Here is a 19,095-nt window from a genome sequence, read left to right on the forward strand (position 1 = left end):
TGCCATTCTATTATCTGCATTTAAGCCTTGTTGTATGATTGTTCAGCATCTACTGTGCAAACAGCGCTGGAACCGGCTCCAGAGGACCGAGATGAGGCGGCGTCCTTGGCTTTGAAGGTCATACATCCTAGGGGAGGGCGGCCAGCATGGGACGCTGATCGCGCACGGTCAGGGTCATTAAGGGGCCGCGTGGTCCCTGTGGAGCAGAGGGAAAGAAGCCATATCTCCTGGGGCACCACGGGACGGAGGCATCGCGAGGGGGTGTGCGTCCTGCTCCCCACACGACAGCCAGCAGGCTCCTGTTGCCGCGACTCTATGCTAATGGCAGGGCCACACGGCCGTGTCTGGAAGAAGGGGCGTCTGGGCAGAGCTTTGGAGGAGGAAGAGCCGTCATTCGGGAGATCTGGGGCACGCTGGGAGGGAGGGGTGAGGGGTTCAGGGTGTGGGGTGGGACCTGCCCACTCGTGCTTGGCGGAGCCACGGCCCACAGACAAGAAACATCCGCAGCTGTCGTGTGAACAGGAAACCAGCCTCCACTGCCTCCCTCGGGGGAGCTGGGCCTCATTTGGTCGGAAGCACCTTATCCTAACACATCTTGCTGTGGGTGCGGAGCACTGACTTACATCCATGTGGCCAGACCAGCTCTCAGAGCCTTAAGACCCCGAGCAGGTGTGGTTGGGCACCTGGGTGGGTAAGCGAGCAGGGGGCTGGGAAGGAGGCAGCTCTCAGTGTGGGGGCCGGGAGGAAGGGGGTTCCCCAGGAGGTGCTGGAACCACATGGCAGCCAACCAGCCAGCCAGGGCCCGGCAGAGTGACGTCCCTGTTTACCCCCAGAGTCTGGACACCTGGTCCAGCCTGTTTACACCCACGATGCAAGGTTTACAAGAAGCCCCCTGAGCTGGATTCTCTCTCCGCGGACCAGAGCAGCCCTGTGGCATAAACAACACGCAGCGATCCGTTTCCTGGATATCCCCTCCCCGCGTGCACCGGGTTCAGCAAAACTGAAGACGCCAGCCTCCAGGAGAAAGGCTTCCTTGGACTTTATGACCCACTTTTATGGGCCTGGTGATGTGGGTTCTGACCCTGTGGATTGCGTTCTTGTCCATCACGTGACCCGGGCCCAGCCCAGTCTGCAGACTCTGGGCTCTGGGCTTTGATGCTTTTTGAAGGCTGAGTGCAAACGGCTGCTCTTAAAAACACACAGTTAATTATTCTCCAAGCTGGGAGCCAGGATTTGCACCACCGGGAGGGCTGACTTTGTCTTGCGGCGTCCGCCACGACATCTGGCCCTTGGCAGGGTTTCCGGGACATGCAGGCAGCTGCTTCTTTCTTTCCATTCTGGAAAAATGCTGGGATCCTGACAACCTCCACAGCTGTGGGGGAGTCGGCACATCGTGGTCTGGGGTCTTCCATCCTCAGATCTCGCTGTGGATGAAACACTGGGGTGGGGTTCTAGGGCCTGCCTCCCCACCCCCGCCCACCTTCGATCTGGTACCTGTTGCCTCCCTTCCCTTCTCCGGACATCTGTCAAGTGCTGGCTTGGAGGTGTGTGGGCAGCAGCTCCCTCTGGGCCCCAGCACGGCGCAGAGGGCCGGTTAAACCTTCCCCCGAACTAGGTCGCCTTGTCAGGAACAGTCACGGCCCCACAAGCAGCCAGACCTCATGCGGAGCCAGCCCAGCTCTGGGAAGCATCTTGGACACATGGCTCTTCTTCTCTGAATAGCATTTCCTCTCCAGGAGGGATGCGTCATCCCAGGAAAGATGCCCAGGGCCTGGCACACCGGCACTCAAGACACGTCTGTTATCGCTGTCACGCCTGAGGCCTGGGAGGCTGCTGCTGCTTCCTGCGCTCCTCTGAGCAAGTTGCTGGACTCTAGGATGCCCCTGGGCCCACAGGGAGGTCAGTGTGGGGGGAACCTGAGGACGCTGTTTCTGCTGGTGATTATGGGAACGAAGTTCGGGGTCAGGAGGAGAGGTGGTGGCTCTGGCTCCTGGGGTGCTTTTCTAGTCCTGGGTGGCCGCAGGGAGATAGTATTCATAGTTCTTGGCAAGTAACTTGCAGCCTCAGAAAGTGGGCATTGCTGTATGAAACACACAGGCTTTCCACCCTGGCGCGGAATCCAGCATCACAAACTACCATCCTCCGGCACCGTCGTCTCCCTGTGGAAGTGCGCAGCTTCTGGGGACAGGCAGAAGGAAGACAAAGCCATGGACAGAGGACCAGCGTGTCCCAAGTTCCAGATCCTGTCTCCAGACATACAAGCCTCCGTGTGGAAAAGGAGGTGCCTGGGCAGAGCACGGCCTCGGACACTGGGACGATGGTGAGTGGCTGTCCAAGTGCCCGTGCAGGGTGGTTGACATCGGTCCCGGCCCGGACAAACCCGCCTGGGCAGAGGTGCTGAGACCACGGCCTTCTCCAATGGGGGAAGAAAGGGGCGGGGCCCTGCAGGGGTTCCTGGGGAGGCTGAGGCAATAGGGTGTCCCGGCCCCGGCAGGCAGGCGCGGGAGGGCGGGGTCTGTGGGACACCTTGTCAGGTGCTCGGTGAGGGGGTTACAGGGGACGGAGCATGGCGAGTTTTGTCCTGTTTCTGCTGGGGTGGAAACAACCCAGCAGTGTCCCTGGGATGTAAAAAGGGCACGTTTTGATCTCAGTTTTGTGTTTATAAAATGCAAAAGAACTGAGTCCCCGGGGATAGTGTTCCAACGCACCCTGGGAATACCGCAGTCGGTGTGGGACGGTGTTCTCAATGAACACCTAGCTCCTCATCCTGAATGCAGGAAGGATACTTTCTTTCCGGGGCATGGGACCAGGTTCGTACAGAACGCCGTGAAGATTCGTTTGATGACTGCAGGAGATTGAGGGAGGCACTGTTTTTAGTTTGGAATGTCACCGGTCACGTTGGATCCTTTGGGGCTCATCCTGCAAATCAATTTTGGATTTTGGAACTGGTGGTATGTGTATTCCCAAGGGAAGAGAAACGGGCCTTTGCAAGGAAGCCGGGGCACCGAGTCTCAGGCTTGGGCACGTCTGTCTGGAGCTGCTGTTTGGAGAGTGCTGGCTGTGTCGTGCTGTGACAGAGCAGTCACCGATCCCGCCTTAAGTCACACCCCACACCGAGATCCCGTTCTGTGCACGAATGGCAACCAGGTGAAGGGGACCAGGAGGAAAGGGCACCGGAGATCCAGAGGAAGAATCCGGTCCGGCCATTCAGAGCGCTGTGACAGAGATGGGGCCCAGGTGGCGGGGTGGGAGACGTCTGATGGAGTTTCGGGAGGCTTTTCTTCATGGACGCATGGCCAGGACAAAGCTTGAGTGGACACAGCTCGGCTCGGCCTGGCCACCGTGTTATCCTTCAGGGATGTGGCTTGGGGCTGGGCAGGGACCATGGACAAGCCCTGAGCGTGTCCTCCAGCCAGGGGAGCTGGGCTGGTCAGCGCACCTCACCGGCATGGAGGGGCAGCCCCTGTCCTCTGGCCCGGCTCGGTGGCTGCTCCACGCGCAGCTTCAGATGAAGAAGAAATCCCGGATGTGGAGACTCTCCTGGGTTTTCATGTCACCGCCCTGAGGCAGGTAACGTGCACAGGGGCAGGGACATGGGCTCCAGCCCCCCATGTGCGATGGGGGGAAAGGGAACCACCCAACGGGCTCAAGGCTGGTTCTGGGGGACGGGTGTGCCCTGCAGAGCTGCTGTGCCCCTGGACTTCCATCCACCTGCCTGCGCCCCGTCGTCCCCCGTCACCCGGATACGCCGTCTCCCCACCGCGGGGTCTCTCTGATCAAGAGTCTCCTTCTAGACACGCCTGCCCGCGTCGGCGCCCCGTCTCCTCTCTCTCTCGGTGGGTGCGGGAGACAACGGGCCCCCTCGGTGCTCCCTGTGCCCCCCCCCCCAGGAGAGGACACTCTCGGCTCTTGCTCAGGCTCCTGGCATCCAGGTGGGAGCCTCGGGGCTGCCCCACCCCTTTCTCCACTTTCCCTTGGGAGCCGGCGGGGGACGTGGCGGTCAACTATTTCCCGAGAGTTCACAGCTCGGCAGCCAGCACGTCTGTCTTGTCTTGCGCGGCAGGAAGAAGCTCTTCTCAGACAGCGTGCTGCCCTGCGCGTGGGTCCGGGCATGGCTGCAGCCACTATAAATTGGAACGTATAGGCAGGACCCCGTGGGCGCCCCTCTGCCTCAGTCTCCCCCTCCGAGGTAGGTCGGCACCTGCCACAGGGCTGCCTCCGACCCCAGCTCATCTACGCGGGAGCGAGGGCACAGACACACCGGAGCAGGAGCCTGGGGCCTGGTCACACCAACACCTGAGTGGGGACGCTTGTGTCCAGGTCCTTCCTGGAAAGACCTCGTCGGCATCCTCGTCGGGGCTCCAAGGTGCAGGCAGAAGGGGAGAGGCTGGGGTTGTCGGGAGCGGCCGCCCCATCCAGGACCACACACAAAAGGAATGTGGGCACGTGTCTCCTGGTGCAAACGAGATGGACGTCTCCCAGTGCTGCCTCTGAAGGACGAGGCCATGCGACCTCCGGCCTGCAGGTGTTCAAGCTCTAGGGGGATCAGAGATGGCTTCTTTCTGGCAAGATCAGGACACTCGAGGGCAGAGGTTCTCAGCCAGGGGCAGCTTTGTGCCCTGGAGACCATTGGCAAGATCTAGAGATGTGTTAGGTCATCACAACTGGTAGGAGGCTCCACACACAGCCAAGTGTCCTACAGGGCACGCGCAGCCCCTGTGGCATCCCTTGGCCCCAACTGTCCACGGTGCTGAGGTTGAGACTCTCTGCCCCGAGCAGCTGCCTGGATGGCTGGTTCTCCTCAAAGGCTGGTGAATTTCCATGGGGTCAGGCGTCCAGCCCAAGGTCCCTGGGGGACAGAACAAGAGCTCTAGGTGCAGTACCAAGGGTCCGAAGGTCAGCCTACGATCCCCCTGGCAGCTCCCAGCATCCTCGGAGACAGGACCCCAGACCTCCAGAGGCGAGAGCTCCAGGCGCACTAGGATGTGGACCTGCACAAGGCGGCCGGGCAGGAGCGAGATGCCCGGGCGCGTCCCGCTCAGGCTGTTTATCTGCTGGACGACAGAACCTCGGTGCTCAGTGACCAGACAGTGTTGGCTCTTGGGATTACTGCAGGTCAGCGACCCAGGCGGGGCTTGGCGGGGGGGCTCCTCCTTCCGGGAAGCTGATGGGGGAGGCTGCATGCCCGGCTGGGCTACGGTCTGGCTCCGAGGGCTCGCGCACTCCTCCTGGCCTCAGCTTCCCCGGAGGGTCCCCTGAGACGGGACAAGAACGCAGCCACTTCCTGTTGCTGGGGCCCGGAGGCCGATCACGTCTGTGTCGTTGGCCACACTGCACGGGCTGAAGGAGACCCAGAGCCCCGTGATTTGGGGTTGGGGGGATGCAGGGCCCAGCCCTCTCCAGGGCGCAGGTCAAAGGCAGGTCAGGTGTCTTTAACCCCTCCTAGTCCAGCTTCACCTCGAAGGCCGTGAGAGCACGCCAGAGGGAGGAAACATGGGGACTGAGCCTCAGGAGCTCCTGCCCTCGTCTGGGACAGACACGTTCTGAGGGAAGTCGTGCCAGGACCGTGGGCAGCAGAGGTCGAAGAGTGCTCACCCTGGGTCCCCTCCGAGGAGGAGCGTGTGGCCCTCAGACTGCTCCCTCACGCGGCCCGGTGACTCCCGTCTCTGCTCTGGGGCTCCCCTCCTGCCCTCCGCCTCCTTGCGCCAGCCTTGGGGACCCCCCACCCACGAGCTGCGCTCCGTATGGACCCCTCTTCGGTGTGGACACGCCCTGGTCATCTCAATCGCTACCACTTGTGCCAGCACGTCCCCGTGCGCCTGGACGTCCCAGGCAGAGAGCGGCCCAGGCACTTGAGGACGCCGGCCGAGCCGGCCGAGGCTTCCCGAGTTACCCACACTCAGGAGGGCTGGGCTGCGCAGGGACGGCGGCGGGAACCCAGGCCCCTCGCCACGGCCTTGAAAACCCCCCTGTGTCCCATGGCGTTTCCTCGCTGCCCACAGCCTGCCTGTTCTTCCTTGGGGGTCCGCGAGGCGCGGCTGGGGCTCGGCTTGGGGCTGAGTCCCGGGGCTGAGCCCTGTTCCTTCAGCTGTCCTGCTCCCTCCGTGGAGGTGCGGCAGAGGCAGTGACTTGTTTACTTTCGGGTGACCAAGGGACTGTGGACTTGTTTGACTGTTTCTGTGGAATAGGTGTTCTACCGAAGAGGAAATCCGAGAACAGAGTCCTCGGGGGTTACGGGGAAGCGGAGCCGCGCCTGCCTTCCCGAACTTGCGCAATGAGGGGCGGGGGTGGTGGCGGCCTCTGCGGGACCCGCTCAGCGAGGCTCCAGGCGCCCTGTGCCCCAGCCTCCCCCGCTGGGGGCCGCCCCAGAGAGCCATGAGCAACAAGCCAAGCAAAGGGGAGGCGGGTGGCGCTGTCCCACCTCAGGGGGCACCTTGGAACCCCCTTTTCCCTGCATACGGCGCCTGCCCTGTGTGCCGTGGTGGAGGCCAGTGGCCCTCCAGAGATGGGTCTCCATGTGGCTCGGGGAGGGGGTGTGCTGGAGGGGCCGTGGCCGCCGCAAGGCTTCAGGGGTCCCGCAGTGGGCCACTGCTCTTTAGTCACCATACTTAGGGGGCAGGGGGCAGGGGCCAGCTAGGGCTGAAGGGGTTAACACGGGGAGCTCTCGGGATGGGCCTGAGCTGGGCCTGAATGCTCTTGAATTCACACCCACCCTCCGGGCTGGAGCCTGGGTGCCGCCACTCTGTTCAGATTTTCGGGGCAATCCCCAAGTGTCTTCTAGCTCGAGAGCCAGCGCCTGCTGACCCCCCGCACATGGGGCTGACACGGGGGAGACCTCAGGCAGCCCCACAGAAACGCCTCCTCGGGGGTTCGGCGAGCCTGGCTCCGACCGGCCGTGAGGACACCTGAGGATGACAGCGTGCCCGGTGGTCTGGGTGTGTGTGAACCTGGGTTTTGTCTTCACGTCCGTCCCCACGAGAACATACAACGAAGCGCAACACAGTTCGGCAAACCTGGGGAGACGGCCAGGCCTTTGCGCTCCTTCATCTCTGGGGGGGGTATTTCTGAGCCCCACAACAAATCTGCCCTGAGTTTAATCTGGAAAAGTTGGGGCTCACTATGGGGTTCTGTTAATTCATCCCGAGGGAGTGGGGGGAACACAGGGTAAAAGCCTCTGCGTGGGGACAGACTGGGGGAGTCGGAGTCAGGGGAGAGCCCACGGTGGGGCAGGGTTCCATGGGGATCAGGAGCTCGGACGGCAGGCTCCCAGCCCAGGCCTGCCTCTGTCCCCACACGGCTTGGGCAATGGAGTGGGGTGCCCACGGTGACCACTGGTGCCTACCGATGGTCATCAGATCTGCACCAATGGTCCCAATTGCCTAGACTCCGGGGACTGCGCACTTCCTGGGGCAAAGCTGTTAGGTTGTGTCCAGAAAGTCTGACCACACACGTGCTATGCACGCCCCATGACCCAGCCCTCCCGATCCTTGATGCACGGTCACGAGGAATCCGTGCCCGTACCCACCAACCCACGAACAACATGACCCGCAGGACAAACACCCTGTGGTCGATCCAGCCATGCAGACGGAGGGCGCACCAGCACCTGTGACGGTGTGGACAGGAGCCTCACCACGTCTGTCATGCGTCGGGAAAGAAGCCAGAGTCTGGGCTGTGTGATCTATGCCCGTGTTCACGTGCATGACCCAGAGCAGGTGACCTCAGGGACAGGACACAGACTGGTGGTCATCGGGGAGGCGGCGGGTGGGGCTCTGGTTGATGGACGCACACAGAGGTGGTGGTTGGACCGCAGAATTCCTCACTTGGAAATGACTGGTTTGATGTTGTGTGAATTTCACATACATGAAATTAAAAAAAAAAAATTGCTTGCACACGACTGCTTTACCCACAGCTGTGTCCCAAACCAGAGACGGCCCGGAAGCCCACCCATCCCGGAGCGAAGCGCTCTTCATCCCACGCCGGGCGTCGCCCCAGCGAGGACGGCCGAGGGGTGCTTGGGCAGGGAGGACTCGTGAACCCGTGCCGCGGCGTGGAGCGCGTCCGCTGCGGGAGTCTGTGCCTCCACCGATGGCGGAAGAATCAGAATAGTGGGGGTCTGTGGAGGGGAATGTCCGGCGTGGGGCCGTGACCTGAGCGTATGCGGTCGTCAGAGCTCCGTGCTGTATGTACAACCCCGATAAAGATCATCCCCCGAAGAAAGCGGAGAAGATAGATCTTGAGAGACGGGAGCAGTGGCCACTGAAGGCTCACTCACGACGGGCTGGCCAGATGCTCTCACAGCCGCTGCCCAGGCTGCTCCATCTCTACGGACAGCCCCACCTGCGTCCCTCGGCCTTCTCTGATTCTGCACAGCTCTGTCATTCCCACACTCCCAACAGGGCTGAGAGCCCTCGGGGGCAGGACGGGGTTTCACTCCCAGGGTGGGCGTGTTCATGGCCTGGCAATGTAGGGGCATGGGTGCTGTGGGGGTCTCCACGCTCACAGTGACCTCAGGTGTCCCAGCCAGAGGTGGCTGGCAAACACAGACCACTCAGCATCCGAACACATGCCCAGAGGAGCCTGGAAGAGGGGTCTGGACCTGACCTTGAGTGTCCTCTGTCCATGGGCACCGGCTTCCTGGCCTCACTTAGCCAACGGCCACCACCTCCCGCCGGCAGGAAGCATCCTTCCTACGGCAGCCCAAGTGCTGAGACCCAAGTGCTGAGACCTTGGCCCCGGGAGGACTCCCAAGGGACCCTTGGCCCCGCCCTAGGCTGTGGGGTCCTCTGGAAGCTCAGACAGGGCTTTCCCAGGCTTTCTGTGCTCCGGCCCTGGGAACAGGCAGGCTGTGACTCAGGGCCTGGGCCATGGGTGGGGGGCGGTCTGTGTTGATGCTCTTACGCTCTGAGTTTGGGCGTCTGGAAGGCCTGGCAGGAAGTGACACATCTGGGTAACGAATGAGGAGCTCACAGGTTACACGGACGCTGAGGAGCATCCCGGGAACCCAGGTCCAGAAGCCTGCGGACAGGGGCTCCGGGTCACACACGTGGGTGGGCTCACACCCTCCAGGCTCTGAGCACGCTTCCCATCAAAGCCCTGGCCCCCACTCTACCCAGAGCTTCTGCATCTCGCTCTGTGTCTGCAGGCCTGGGGGCTGTGGGGGTCCGTGTAGCCCCATCCCCGTGCCCCCGGCGGGAGATGGCATGGGCAGGAGCCAGACCGGCAGGGCTGGGAACGTTCCCACCGCACCACCCCACAGTTTCTGGGGGGCTGTTCTTAGAACCCTGTCTTGGCCCCCGTGAAGCTCGTACTGACCTAACGGCCTAGTTGCAAAGGGCACCTCCCTGGGACTGGCTGTCTGGGCCCTACTTCACCCTGTGGGGAGTCTCCACCCAGAACGGAGGAGAGTCAGTGGCCCCAGCTGGGGCCCCGGGCTGGCCTTGGCCTCTTCCAGGCCCTGGCGGGTGTCCGAGGAGCCCAGCTCCCAGGCCGGGTCCCGTGGGGGTCGGGGCTGGGTTCTCTTTCACCTGCCAGGTGTGCAAGCCCGCCAGTGCCCTTGGTGAACCTGGCCCCCCTGGGTCTCCTCTGCAGCCCGCACGCGGCTGAGGACCGGGTGTGCAGGCTTGCACTGGCCGTGACCTTTCTGTTTTAAGAGTGTTCCGCCCCAGCCCACAGGCTGACTCTCCCTCCAGGCGCCCGCCCTTCTGGTCCCCAGTGGGAGGGCTTGGGACCATTCCGAGAGCTGGGACCTGCCCCAGGGTCTCAGTAAGTTTGGGGCTGAGCCTGGGACGTCGCCTTCTCTCCTGATGCTGCAGGTTTACAGCCTACACTCTGAGAACTGCTGGTTCGTGCCAAAGGGTCTCCGGATCTGTGGGGGGACATGCCAGGTCTCCCGGCGCCCACAGGCCGTATCTGACACTTGTGAGAGTGCGGCCTACAGCCCCAGAGATGTCCAGCTTCCTCGCCACCCTTTCCTGAGATAGGACAGCGGGTGCAGGCTGCAGGGCTTCCAGTCTGCAAAACACGCTCACATTTCCATCTCAAGGGTTGTGACCACGTGGGGACCCTGGGGCTTCCCCGTGCCTTCTCCGGGACTGGGTCCTGACCGCTGCGGCTCCTCGGGGAAGAGCCATCTCGGACGCCGGTGTGAGCACTTTGGCCGTGTGCCCCCAGCCTTGCCTGGACGATCTGAGCCTCGGCTGCTCCCTGGGAGGGGGAGGATACCCCTCCTCCAGTGCTGATCCTGCCGCTCGGGGGCCGCTTGAGCTGGTAAATTGGGAGCTCGCCAGGGCGGCCTGTTCTCTGGGACCCCGTGACGCCTCCCCTGGAAGGCTCACGAGGTCTGAAGCCTCCTTCCAGTGCCCCAGCGGGTGAGCTCAGGGCACCCCGGCCCTTTCTGAGAGCTTGCCAGACCCCGGGGAGGGAGTTCTACAGAAGTCCTTGTTGGGAGCACTGACCAGGAGGTGCTCGGTTTGGGAGAACAGCTCGAGTTTGTTTTGGCACACGGGGCAGGCTGCATTTGTTTTGCCTGTGCCCTGGACTCGCCGTGGTCGGCTGACACCCCGTTTCTCTGGAACAAGGCATTGCTGGCTGGCCCGGGCTCCTTCTCCTCCTCCACCACGTCCGGCAGCCTTGGACACCCGCCGGCCACACTGAAAGCAGCTGTAATTCGACTGGTGCAGAAGAGACCGAGGCCGCTCCCAGGGTAGGGTCTGGCGCGAACCAGCCCCGCCTGCCATGGGCTTCCCCGGAGCCCTCCCCTTCCCGGGAGCCGCTGGCAGAGGGGTCGGGCCGTGGGGCCACCTGGGCAAGCCTCCCTTGAGTCATCATCTGTCTCTGGTGTCCCGGGACGGAACTCACAGGACCAGAGGACGGAGGGCGGGGGGCGGCGGCTCACGGCATGGGGATCAGGGAAGTGAAATGGAGGAAGTGAGGCCAGGACAGTGTCTCCTCCCGGAGCAGCTGGTGGGGCTGGCCGTCGGGCCCAGGGCTCAGGCTGCCAATTCTCTATCAGGACTTAGAGGTGACACCCCACCCGCGGGCTTGTTTGGGTTTCCTCTGGGTGGGACTCTGAGGCATTTCAGGACTGGGGCCCCGCAGCCACCTGTGTCTGGAGGGATGTGCCCAGCTCTGCCCCAGCGGCTGCCGAGAAGCCCTCCTCTGGGCCCCGAGATCCCGTTCCTGACAGAGGCTCTTTCCTCTTTCCGTTCCGCAGACAGAGGATGCTCCCAGCGCCGCCTGCCCGGATCCGCCCTCTCCGCGTCTCTCTCTGCGAAGACGCGTCTGCAGCCCCGACAGCCACGCTGCCCGCGGAGCGCTCCTCCCCACGGGGACGCTGAGCTCCCGCCCAGGAAGCCCGGGCACCTGCACTTCCCGTCTGCGGCCCCACGCACGGCGGGTCGGGAGATCCCGCGCGGCGGCCCTGACGTGAGAGCCGCCCCGCTCTGGGCACGAAGGCCAAGGCCCTTCCACGCTCACGCTCTGTGGTCCCTGGGGCTGCGGGTGGGGTTCGCCCAATGTCCCGGCAGCAACCACCCAGGGCCGGGGCGCTCCCTCCGGACTCCCGGCGGGGTCTCGCAGGCCGTCTGCCCCCACCTTCTCCCGCCCGTGTTCGCCAAGTGGGACCGCTCTCCCTGTGTGTCTCTTCCCCAGGTAAAAACCGAGTCACAAGCTCCCTGTGGGCACGTAAGGCCGGTCGAAATTCGGAGGAAACTGGAGGGCATCCCATGCACAGACTCCGCAGTGACCCCTGTGCCTCCAGCAGGTCCCAGAGCCGGAAACGGGAGTCCCGGTGAGATGTCAGGTCCGGCGAGAGCAGAGCGGCCCGGGAACCCCTGGGGAGGACGGAGAGGGGAGACGCAGCAAGCTGGGGCTTCGCAGCCGTCCGGGGCGTCTGAGCGGGAGTCCGGCCGCTCAGGGCAGCCTCGCAGGGCACGGCCGCCACGAAGCCACTCCCGGGGACCCCCATGGAGGACAGGAGCCGGCACGTGCGGGGTGGTCCTACAAGGAACACGCGGGAAGGGCCAGCAATGACGCCACGGCATGGAAGAATCGTCAAAGCCCCCGGCCGGACGCAGGAGGATTCTGTGAACAAGGAGCGCGGAGCCGGCCGGTCCGTGGGGAAAGGAGGCAGAGCCGTGGCTGTCCGGGGCGGGAGGGAGGGGCCGTTCCGGGCGGAGGAGACGGGGTTTCTCTTCGGGTTGAAGAAAATGTTCTAAAACCCGATCGTGCGAACGGACTCACTTCCCTGTGAAGACGCCGTGCGCTTCAGAAGGGTGAGCTGCGGGAACGCGTTACATCTCAGCAGAGCGTCGTCCGAAAGCGAGGAGCCCGAGGCCGGATGGGCGCTTGTCCGGGGCGCCGGGCACGCTGACCCCGCTGGCGCTCTGGGCAAACGGCTGTGGGCAGCCCGGGATCAGACGTCGGCCTTCTGAGACCTGGGCCGTGCGGAAACTGGTTTGCTTCAGTTTAACCCCGAGTCCTCAAACGTCAAAGAACTTCCTTTTTTTTTTTTTTTTTTTTTTAAGATTTTATTTATTTGACAGAGAGAAATCACAAGTAGGCAGAGAGGCAGGCAGAGAGAGAGAGGGGAGAAAGCAGGTTCCCTGCGGAGCAGAGAGCCCGACGTGGGGCTCGATCCCAGAACCCTGGGATCATGACCTGAGCCGAAGGCAGAGGCCCTAACCCACTGAGCCACCCAAGCGCCCCATCAAAGAACTTCCTGAGGGCGGCACCTGGACACCCGCACTGAGGTCTGCAGGCCCGTGCTGCCTGCCCTGCGAAGGCACTGGTTCCGGGAGCACCTGACCCCGTGCCAAGCTGCCGGAGGCCTGACCGGCCCCATGACCCCCCACAGCTCCCCAGCAGCTGTCCGCAGCCCAGGGTGAGGGCTGTGGACAGCTTGAAACGGACTCCCCAGGCCCCGGGTTCCAGGGAGGGTCTGCAAAAGGACACCGCCAAGGTCAACGTGCACCCTCTGGGCTGCAGTCTGCGGGCCTTCAAGGGCCTTGGTTTTCTGGAAGGAGGAGGGGGCTGGCTGACGGCTGGCGGGTTTTCAAACATGGGAAAGGATCCGGTGGGAAGCGGCAGAAACAGCTTTTATTTGTAGACAGGATTACACGCGGTCTCAGTAGGGCTGTGCGATCCGTGCGGACACCGGTGTCTGTGTGCGCCTCCCCGGGGAGGGTTGGACGTGATCTTGCGTGGCAGCTTGGGGACCCGGAACGGGACTTCTCATGACCTTTGACTACCCCGGCGTCTGGCGATTAGATGGCGTGGAGGGGAATGCCAGCTGGAGATAAGGGGAGCCATGCAGACCCCGCCAGATTCTGTCCCCGAGGGAACACTACACTAGGTGGGGCGCCTGGGTGGCTCGGTCGGTTTAAGCATCTGCCTTCAGCTCAGGTCACGATCTTGGAGCCCCCGGATGGAGCCCTGTGTTGAACTCCCTGCTCAGCCTGGAGTCTGCTCCCCCCGCCCTCTCTTTCTCCCTCTGCCTCTCCCCTCTGCCCTGCTCATGCTTGCAAGCTCTCTCTCAAACAAAAAACCAAAATCTTTAAAAAGTACACTGTAGGGGCACCTGGGTGGCTCAGTGGGTTGAGCCTCTGCCTTCGGCTCAGGTCATGATCTCGGGGTCCTGGGATCGAGCCCCGCGTCGGGCTCTCTGCTCAGTGGGGGGCCTGCTTCCTCCTCTCTTTCTGCCTGCCTCTCTGCCTACCTGTGATCTCTCTCTCTGTCAAATAAATGAAATCTTAAAAAAAAAATTAAAAAAAAAAAGTACACTGTATGTTAGCTAACTTGAATTTAAATAAAAGGGAAAAAAGTGAAGTAAGAAGAGATAGAGAACACCAGATTGCCCTGAAGCCTCTCCCCGCCCCCCGATCCCCGGTCCAACATAAAACCCAAGACATTGGGATGCTCGGCCCTGCCTACCGCTCGGACATGAACAGGGGCTCCCCGCCCCTCAGTCCCCAGCCCTACCCCAGGCCTTTCCTTGCTGTCTCCTGGGCAGGTGGCTTTACCCCACACGGCGAGTGGTCGCCTCCTTCACTCACGTTGATGACGGATGTCACCTCTTCTTTTTTTTTTTAAGATTTTACTTATTTATTTATTTGAGAGAGAGCGCGTGTGAGAGAGCATGAGCAGGGGGAGAGGCAGAGGCAGAGGGAGAAGCAGGCTTCCCGCTGAGCAGGGAGCCCGATGCGGGACTCGATCCCGGGACTCTGGGATCATGACCTGAGCTGAAGGCAGACACTTTACCGACTGAGCCCCCCAGGCGCCCCCAGAGGTGACCTCTTCCTAGAAGTCACTCCTGACCCTGCTGCGTTCATCCAGACCCATGAGACACTTCCACCCCCGGGCACTCTTACAGGTCTGGCATTTTTGCTGTGGTCTGTCTCTGTCCTTGGGTTATCAGCTCTGCCTGGGAAGGGACATCATCTCCTCTGGCATCTTCCCGGCAGTAGAATGGTGTTTGGCACAGAGGAGATGCTCAGCAATAGTTGTTATTACGGGAGGGTGACTGCGGGAGCCAAACTCATGTCCCCGAGCCAGGGGGGGAGCCAACGAAGTAACCCACGCCCAGTGCCCAGGACACAGCGCTCAGGAAGTGCTGGGCGTTCGACATGTTTTAACTTCTCCGAATTTTCAGGGCGTTCGTTATTTTAAAGCATTTTAAATATGTCTTCCTGGGAAAGGAATATGTCCAGTGTTCCCCAGTGAGCTGGAGTTTCGGGGATGCAGTCCTGGTACTTTTAAAAGCCGCGACCGCAGATGTGGGCATCTGAGAAGACTCAGACGGACTTGGGGCTCCGACGCAGTTTCCGACACTCCCATCCCGGGAGCCCGGCGGGAAGTCCGCGCCGTCCCGCTTCCGCACTTTCTGTGGTCAGGAGAGCTCCGTATTTCTAAAGCAAAAGGTATTTCCAGTATGCGCTGAATGTTTTCAAATCCGCAGATTCCTTGGGGTCTCCTTGGCTCATTTTTAAAGTGCCGCCCATTCCCTATTTGGAAGGAATTAGGGGGAAGGAGTCCTGGGCGCCGGGAGCTGCTGCACGTCACCCTGGAGATGCCCATGTGTGTCATGGCAGTGTAGTCCCAGAAGCGCACGCGCGCGTTCACACCAGACCGGAGTCTGCAGTCCTGGCCTTGTCTTGGAGGAGGCGTTTTACCTGGGACGGAGCCAGGGAAAATCGAAGGGGCCTGGAGAATGCACTGGAGGCGTTCCCGCACACTCCTGGTGGGGACGGGTGGTCTTGCTCGCCCCCGGGCCTAAACATGTCTTGAGATCAGCTTACCCAGCTCAGGCCGGCCTCTGAAGTGTGTGACGGATGGAGCTCACAGGCTAGTACGAGGGTAGGATGTGTCCCAGCGAGGCTTGTCCCAGGTCTGCGTGTATTTCTGTGCGTGTGTGAGTGTGTGCAAGCGTTAGTTTGGGGGACAAAATGCAGTTTTTGCTGCCCCTTGGTCCTGCTGAAACTGTGGGGGAAATACCTTAGACATTTAAAAAAACCTACTTCCTTTTCCTTCCCTAACTATTTACTATTTTATGGCTGTGGTTTGCCTCCTGGTCCTCTTCTCTGAGCTTCATGTATGCTCGGTGTGGACCTCCTCCCGCATGCCAGGGACCCGGGCTAAGTTTTTCCATTGGTCATGGCTGCTAGTTCCTTTGGACGTTCCGTGAACTGGGTGTTTCACAGATGTGGGCGGCGAGGCTCTCCCATGCCTCCGGGGCCGGGAAGAACCAGGTCCGTGGCACTGGCAGGCACCCCGCCGCCCGGCTTCTCCAGAACCTTATAGGGAAGCAGGTGGGAGTTCCTTTGAGGACCTGAACAGCCGGTCTGGGCCAACTCTGCGTCCCATTTCCAGGAAGCAGAATGCGGACACCCCCTGGGGCACGGCTGCTCCTGTCCCCTCTTGCCTCTCCTGCTTGAGAGCCTGTCCAGAGGCTCCTGGAGCCACAGTGGAGGGGGGCATCATTTTGCACTTACACCTTGGGGAGCTGTGGGATGCTGGAGGCTATTCCTGGGAATTGATTTCCTTTAGCACTTGGGTGCCAGTGCATGGCCCCAAAGGGAGGACTTGGGTCCTGCTGGTGGGTGTCCAGGCTCTAAGAAATCAAGGGACGTCCCTGGGAACTCGGAGCCCAGCGGGGACCACTCAGACCAACCCAGCTGTGGTTCCGGGACAGAGAAGCTCTGTGTCTCCCAGACCCTGGGTTTCTTTGGGGGGTGGAGACTCGTTCATCCCCAAAGAATTGGGATTTTAGGGAGAATGGGGGGAGCGCTCGGTCTGGCCCCTGACATGGCCAGCACCTTTGACACAGCGCTTTGGGCTTGAAACGGTGTCTACGAACACATCGACTATGGTCCTCAGGACTGTGTTTCAGAGTCGGGGAAGGGTGTCCGTGTGTCATGATCCCGGGGCACCAGGTCTTCCATCCTCGGTGGGACCGAAAGTTCCAGCAACAGATCCTGTAGGACGAGGCCCCTGAAGGTCACAAGGGGCAGCTGGGGACAGCCTCTCCGACAGACACGGTCGCTCGGGCTCGCTGGGTCTTGCTGGGAAATGGCGATGGCCTGACGCACCTGGGGGCACCTCCAGGACACAAGACTTCCCGCGGATCACTCAGGGCGTCCTGGGCTTGACTCCCCACGCCTTCGGCTCCGCCCACGGGCTCGTCGGTCCAGCGACCCGGGATCCCCTACTCCGCGCCGGGCTGGTGCACGTCTTCTACGACCTTTCAGGCTTTGGGGTCCCTGTGGTCTTGCTGCTCCGCTCCTCCGGAGCAGCCACAGACACGACACGCGGGCCACACGTGGCCGGGCCTCTGACGGCTTCCTCTGACGTGGAGGCAGCCAGCCTGCCGGCTGGATGAGCTCAGGCTGTCGTTCTCGGGTCCTGCTCTGGCCAACAGGACGGAAAAGCTCTACTAAGTCTATGTTTTTGACGCGTCCATGGAACACCTCGGTCCTTGCCGCTGATCTCAGAGTGCGCCGCAGCCCTCGACCGCCTGTCACCTCGCAGGAGCTGTCCGGACAGTCCCCTCTTGGGGGGGACTGAGTTGTCATGGCCCCGAGGCCACACGCTGGGGTCCGAAGCCCCTGGACATTGAAGTGAGACTGTGTTTGGGGACAGGAGCCCCTAAGGGAGTGATGTAGGTAGCTGAGGTTCTAATCTGTCAGGACTGGAGTCCTTATAAGCACAGGAGATTGGGATAGAGGGACATCCCTGTGAGGGCCAAGAGAGGACGGTCTACACCCCAGGAGAGGGGCTTCAGGACGCCATCCGTTACGGTCACCAAGCCCGCTCGTAGACCTGCCATGTCCCGAGTGTAGGAGGCTCCCGAGGGTCCCAGCAGAGGGAGGGATGGGCGTCCTCCCCGCACTGGCCCCGTGAGGGCTGGGAAGGCACCCGCCCTCCTCCGTCTTTCTTTGTCCTGCCACAGCCCCAGATGGGCAGCGGCCCCAGCGGCCGCCGGCTCCTTTGGAGAGGGCACCGGTCTCGACGGAGAGAGCATGCCGAGCTGCGGCTCAGAGCCCCTCCCGGCCTCCACAAGGTGGAAAATACGCATCAAAACCAGCTGGGGAGGGGGGCGCGACGTGCCCCCCAGCGGGGCCTGTCTCCAGGACGGCCAGGCCTCTGGCGGCAGACGCCTGCGGCAGCAACACTTGAGCCGGGCCGGGCGTCACGGAATCTGAACGCCGGAGCTCAGGAGTCGTTAGAAAAGCAAACAGCCCGCGGTGGAGCCTGGTGCCGAGCCGGCTCCCAGCCCCGGCGTCCCCGGCGTCCACGAGCACGGCGTGGCCGCCCAAGAATGAAGAAGCCCATTGGGGCGTCCAGCGGTTACGGGGCTGGAGAATCAAACTGACTTGTTTCGTTCGTTTGTTTTGTTTGTTTGTTTTTGGTAACTTGCAAACCTCACCTCCAACGACGGCAGTAACAAAACCCAAGCCGGTGCTGCGGGGAACGTTTCACGTGAAGCAGGTGCCCAGTGCCTGGTGCAGCGCTGCTCGGGCCTGGGCAAGTGTGACCGGAGAGGACTCTGACCGTCAGTCCTGAAACAGGCCGTTTTAGAGGCTGAGAGTCAAGAGCGTCAAAGTCTCCGCTTCAATGCCTGGGAACCCCTTCGGGGTGTCTGCCTCTGGGGCCTGGGAACCCCCACGCCACCCCCAGGCGGGGTGCACAGACGCAGCCCGAGCCGCTTGCCTCGTCTGGCCCTGCCGGGACGGCTATGGCAGGTGGAGGGCGGCACGGCTGTCCTTGACGGCCACACCAGCTCCGCTCGGGCTCTGACACACGCCTGAGTCTCCGGGGCCGTAAGGCTGTGAGGCTTCAGGGCCCGCGCCTCTGCTGGGGGGTCCAGCCCCTGTGGGTGCGCGGCCCCGGGGCAGGCAGAGCGGGGCCCGCGGCGGGCACGGGGGTGTTAGGGAGTGCGGTCCACGGCCCCCCGAGGTCCCTTCCGGGTTTGACCCGCATGACGGGTGGGCGGCGGCCTTGGTGGTAGGAGGGAAGGGGGTGGCTGGCATATGCCCAGTCCCTTTCCAAATCCCTTTAGAATATGCCAGCCCCGACTGAAATGTGAGTTTCCTGATGAAAATAGCCACTTCGAGCGAGAACTACCGGCAGAAGTGCGTCCCAGCTTCGTGTGCTTCGCTCGCCGGGACGGCAAGAGGGTCTCGGCCCAGGTTGTCCACGGCGCTCTGCTCTGCGGGGGCCTGCGGGGCAGGGGGCTGGGGGCGGCTGCTGGCACGGCCGCGGGAGGCTTGCTGGAGGCCGGACACTGTCCCTTTGGTTGGAGCGAGGGCTGGGGACAAGGGCAGTGTGAGGATTTGAGGGTCACAGGGAACTTTGCCAGAGGCCTGCCCGGGGCCCGCTCGCCCAGCGTTTTGACTACAGCCGGGCTCTTGGGGAAAAGTCAACTCAGGAGTCAGCAGGCTGCGGAGGCTCTGGTTGGGTCTGTGGCAAAGGGGGGCTCAGGGGCTGCAGGACCAGGATACGCCTACACACGCGCCCCGCACCCCCATCCCGCGGCCCCTGGGCTGTGATGCTATCTGTGTCTCACGTACTTGGCTAAGAAGTGTGCATGGGGAAACCGAA

This window comes from Neovison vison, chromosome 9, assembly GCF_020171115.1.
Source record: "Neovison vison isolate M4711 chromosome 9, ASM_NN_V1, whole genome shotgun sequence".
In the NCBI taxonomy this organism is placed as follows: Eukaryota; Metazoa; Chordata; class Mammalia; order Carnivora; family Mustelidae; genus Neogale; species Neogale vison.